The sequence below is a fragment of the Electrona antarctica genome (genome assembly GCF_951216825.1).
Source record: "Electrona antarctica genome assembly, chromosome: 15".
Taxonomy (NCBI): Eukaryota; Metazoa; Chordata; class Actinopteri; order Myctophiformes; family Myctophidae; genus Electrona; species Electrona antarctica.
In genome coordinates, this window is record NC_136796.1 from 11,375,457 (window position 1) to 11,381,456 (window position 6,000).

Sequence of the window (6,000 nt, forward strand, 5' to 3'; positions counted from 1 at the left end):
ACTTTTTTTTTACGCTTTTCTTAACAGAGAATATATTCAGAAGAAGCAGCACCTCATAAAACACTGTGATATAAACAACTTGAAGAATGGGTCCCTCATGGAATCATACATGAGTGAGTGAGTGAATGAGTGAGTGGGTGAGTGAGTGAGTGAGTGAGTGAGTGAGTTCTGTGTGAGAACGCATGTGTGTGTATCTCAAAGTAGGCTATCAAGCAAACTACTGTGAAGCACAGATTTTGCCAAACAAAAAATAATAGCATATAATTGCTTACTGTATGTGATACCAGCACATTTAAAGCCAGACAAAGAGTCTGTATGGCTAATGCTTAATTCAAAGTCCCCTATTTGATCAAATATTTGAAACTGCAGTTATGTACCAATGTACTTATGTACATGTTTTTCCATTTTTTACTTTATTTAACTGTATATATGATGATTTCTTTTTTACAATTTACAATTTACAATTTAGGCATTTAGCAGACGCTCTTAATCCAGAGCGACTTACATTAAGCAATAACAAAAAGCATGGCATACATCACATATATAAAAAGTAGTTATCATGAATCATGCGTAAACTAAGAACGTAACAGTGGAGTATCTATGTAAACTATACATACTATACTATATAATATATTATACATGTGTACTATAAAGTGCTATGACTACATAAAGTGCAATTCTAGAGCTGTCTACGTAACAAGCTATAAGTCTGTTTAAAATACTATCTAAGTCTACATAATGTGCTATCTAAGGGGCTAGGCTAGGGCAAGTGCTACGGGCCATGGTGGAGTCTGAAGAGGTGGGTTTTCAGACTACGGCGGAAGATTGGGAGTGAGGCTGCAGTTCTGACTGCGATGGGAAGTGCATTCCATAGTTTTGGAGCCAGAAGGGAGAAGAGTTTGGGACGTGTGGAGCGTTAATTGTCCCAGCGTTTTTAGTGAAGGTACCTCCAGCTTCCCTGCGTTGGCTGATCTGAGTGCGCGGGAGGGTTTGTAGGGTACGATCATACTTGTGAGATATGGGGGGGCCATGCCTTTGGTTGCTTTGAATGCCAGCATCAGAGTTTTGTATTCTGTGCGAGAAGCGACCGGGAGCGTTGACCTTTACTGAATTGCTTCAGTTTCAGTTCATTTGACCACCTAACTTCAGATGTGGGCATAATTACACCATTGCTTCAGTTTCAGTTCATTTGACAACCTTCTTTCAACTTTGGGCACTTTTACATGTAGGCTGACCCAAAGTTGAAACAGTTGCCAGGGGGACATCTTTGGGCCTGGGGTCCTCATCATTGGATATGTTGTTCCCACAACCGAGAAGAGTATTTTACCCTTTACTGGAGGTCCTAGGCCCTAAAATGACCCCATGAGGGAGTGTTGACCTTTACTGAATTGCTTCAGTTTCAGGTAATTTGACCACCTAACTTCAGATTTGGGCACCCTAACATGTGGTCTTTAAGTGGTGGGCCTGTGGTCATCTTAGTGGCTAGGAGGTCCAGTGAAAGGCCTACATACTCTCCCAAGATGGAGGAACAACATTTTACAATCTGGGAACCCTTATAGGCCTTTGTATGGCTACAGTGCGACTGGTTCAATCCTACCCTAAATCTAGGCCTAAGACGTGACACCTCAAAGTGGGGTACATTGCATCCACTGGTCAATCCAAGGGCCTACCACTCCACTCTCTTGATATGTTCTTTCCCAACTCTTGGAGAGTATGTAGGCCTTTCCCTGGACCTTCTAGCGGCTAGAAGGTCCAGGGAAAGTCCTACATTGTAGGACTAGTAGCATGCCAAAGTTTGTGCTATTGCCATTGAGAATGCATTGGGCGTTTAAGTTAAATAACTCAGAAACTACAAATCATTTCAAAGTAAAAAGTTCCAGCATGTGTCTCCACAGTAAGCTGAATTATAAAATGTGTGAATAGAGTTTCTAGGTGAAAGTAATTTTTTGACGTGCCATAGAGCTGCCATTGAACCCCATTATAAATTTCTCAAATTTGAAAGCACTATATTTCTAAAACTATGAAACATTTCAAAGATTTATTTTCAGGCAAACATGTCCACCGTAAGATGAACCTAAATAGGTTTGAATGGGGTTTCTAGGTGTAAGTATGTAGGACTAGTAGCATGCCAAAGTTTGTGCTATTGCCATTGAGAATGCATTGGGCGTTTAAGTTAAATACGGGGAGGAAATATGTCATATTTTCTCCCTATTCCAAAGCCCCCCCAGGTACATTATATATTTAAACTATTTTCAGCAATGGTACACTTATTTTTTCAGTGGGTAGATCTTGTTGAGCTGGTCATTTTGAAAGTAGATCTCACGTCATAAATGTGTGGGCACCCCTGTTGTAGAGTGTAAACCTACAGGATCTAGTGACAGCTGTGATGTGTGTTTTGAACGAGAGCTGACTGTCCAGGACAACACCAAGGTTCCTGGCTGTCGGGACAGACTTTACCAGGGCGTTGTCTACGGAGATAGTTAGCTCCCGCATAGGGCAGGACTTAGCTGGGAAGAACAGAAGCTCAGTCTTGTCTGGGTTCAGCTTGAGGTGGTTGGAAGACATCCACTGTGAGATGTCAGCCAGGCATGCAGTGATGCGCTCTTCTACCTGGGTGGCAGAGGGGGGGGAAGGATAGTTGTGTGTCATCGGCATAGCAGTGATAGGATATATTGTGAGCAGAGATGGTGGTGCCAAGGGATTTAGTGTACAGTGAGAAGAGGAGGGGACCAAGTACAGATCCCTGTGGGACCCCAGTTTGGAGGGTGATGGGGGATGATAGCAAACCTTTCCAAGAAACCTGGTAAGTCCGGTCAGAGAGGTAGGAGGAGAACCACTTCAGCACTGTCCCGCCTATGCCTAGATCAGCTAGGGTGCCTAGGAGCAGCTGGTGGTTCACTGTGTCAAATGCCGCCGATAGGTCTAGGAGAATCAGGACTGCAGAGTGGGAAGCAGCCTGGGCAGCATGTAGTGCTTCTGTGACTGCGAGGAGTGCAGTTTCCGTGGAGTGTGCCTTCTTGAATCCTGACTGGTTGGGATCCAGCAGGTTGTTCTGTGAGAGATGGAGAGAAAGCTGGTTAGAGACAACACGTTCAAGGGTTTTGGAAAGAAAGTGTATATTTTGGACTAGACTATTTGACATTCAATGTTCTTTTTCCACAAATGAGTCTTGAAAAATGGGGGTCGTCTTATAATCAGAGTCGTTTTATATTTGGCACAATACGGTATTTTTTTGTATTGATTTATGTAGCTTATATTTTTTTGCTGAAATTATTTAGATTTTTTGTTGTTTTGATTATATTGAATTTTGTTGTTTTCTTCATGTCATGTCTATGAATTGATTGCATAGGGCCTTAATGGAAACAAGACAGCAAGGACTTTCTTTGGTGCTATCCCTTTTGAACTGAGTGTTTGACTGTACTACTCTGTTGCTGTTTTTACATTCATGTTCAATAAACTATTCAATCAATTAAATCAATCAACATACTCAGTCTACAAATTCCAATCAATCAATCAATCAATCTAGCCCCACTGAGAAAAAGGATGGCATTGGGGTCGGGGATTTAGTGAATGAATATTCTACAGAAGTTGAGTGTGCACTCAGCTATACAACTTTGATCTGCATTTAGAATTCTGTTGCCACGGAACCAGAGATTAGGATTTGTCAACACTGCAAAATGTAACTCCAAACCCACCACAGAGCTCTAGTAGGACCTCAATCTAGTAGGACCTCAATCTAGTAGGACCTAAATCTAGTAGGAACTAAATCTAGTAGGACCTCAATCTAGTAGGACCTAAATCTAGTAGGACCTAAATCTAGTAGGACCTCAATCTAGTAGGACCTCAATCTAGTAGGACCTCAATCTAGCAGGACCTCAATCTAGTAGGACCTCAATCTAAATCTAGTAGGACCTCAATCTAGTAGGACCTCAATCTAGTAGGACCTCAATCTAAATCTAGTAGGACCTAAATCTAGTAGGACCTCAATCTAGTAGGACCTCAATCTAGTAGGACCTCAATCTAAATCTAGTAGGACCTAAATCTAGCAGGACCTCAATCTAGCAGGACCTCAATCTAGTAGGACCTCAATCTAAATCTAGTAGGACCTAAATCTAAATCTAGTAGGACCTCAATCTAGTAGGACCTCAATCTAGTAGGACCTCAATCTAGCAGGACCTCAATCTAGTAGGACCTCAATCTAAATCTAGTAGGACCTAAATCTAGTAGGACCTCAATCTAGTAGGACCTCAATCTAGTAGGACCTCAATCTAATGCTCCCGTGCTTGCGGTTATGGTTAGGTTAGGGGTTAGGGGTATCGGATCAATGAATCGTCGGACCAAACACATGTAACCGTAAAAATCTGCTGTGAACTCAATGTGCTAACCACAACAACATGACATAGCACCAATGTGCTAACCACAACAACATGACGTAGCACTAATGTGCTAACCACAACATGACATAGCACCAATGTGCTAACAACATGACATAGCACCAATGTGCTATGTCATGTAGGACCTCAATCTAAATCTAGTAGGACCTAAATCTAGTAGGACCTCAATCTAGTAGGACCTCAATCTAAATCTAGTAGGACCTAAATCTAGCAGGACCTCAATCTAGCAGGACCTCAATCTAGTAGGACCTCAATCTAAATCTAGTAGGACCTAAATCTAAATCTAGTAGGACCTCAATCTAGTAGGACCTCAATCTAGTAGGACCTCAATCTAGTAGGACCTAAATCTAGCAGGAACTAAATCTAGCAGGAACTAAATCTAGTAGGACCTAAATCTAGTAGGACCTCAATCTAGTAGGACCTAAATCTAGTAGGACCTAAATCTAGTAGGATCCCGTCTAAAACGAGAGGATACATCTCAAGGGGCTATCCTCTAAATGAAATAAAATGTCAATATATATATAAATGGAAACAAGATCGCAATGACGAGTGTTTGACTGAACTCTGCTGCTGTTTATACATCTATGTCTAATTAACTATTCAATCAATCAATCAACTCTCTCTCTCTCTCTCTCTCTCTCTGTGTGTCCCTCTATGTCTCTCTCCCAGCGGCTCCAGACAGACCCCCCCCTCGGCCCCCCTCCTGTTCTCGTGCCCAGATAAGAACAAGGTGAACTTCATCCCGACGGGCTCTGCGTTCTGCCCGGTCCGTCTGCCCGGCGCCGCCGTCCACCGCTTGGCCCCCCCGCCCTCCGAGGAGGGGGAGGGGGGCGAGGGGGAGGGGGGGGCGAGGAGGAGGGGTCTCCACCCCCCCACCGGACCCAGAGACTGAGCTGGGCCAGACAGACAGCCTGGCCATCAGCTAGAACCCCCCCCGCAGAGCTGGCCTCTGCCCCCTCCCCTCCCCCTCTCTGACAATAACGCTACACCCACCCAGAGCCCACCCAGCACCCACCCAGAGCCCACCCAGAGCCCACCCAGCACCCACCCAGAACCCACCCAGAGCCCACCCAGCACCCACCCAGAGCCCACCCAGAGCCCACCCAGCACCCACCCAGAGCCCACCCAGAGCCCCATTTCCCTATCTGGAAACGGAGTTGGAACCCGAACCCTCAACCTGTGAAAATAAGTTAAGTTGGTTCTCATAGTCGTAAAAATCGGGAGGCATACTATGGTCCGACGGAGCATTGGTTCGACATGCGTCCGCACCTCGGACTAGCGCCTGCTCCCATGCTTGCGGTTATGGTTAGGTTAGGGGTTAGGGGTATCGGATCAATGAATCGTCAGACCAAACACATGTAACCGTAAAAATCTGCTGTGAACTCTCACCGTGTCTCTGTCTCTGCATGACATAGCACCAATGTGCTAACCACAACATGACATAGCAACAATGTGCTAACCACAACAACATGACGTAGCACCAATGTGCTAACCACAACATGACATAGCACCAATGTGCTAACCACAACATGACGTAGCACCAATGTGCTAACCACAACATGACATAGCACCAATGTGCTAACCACAACATGACGTAGCACCAATG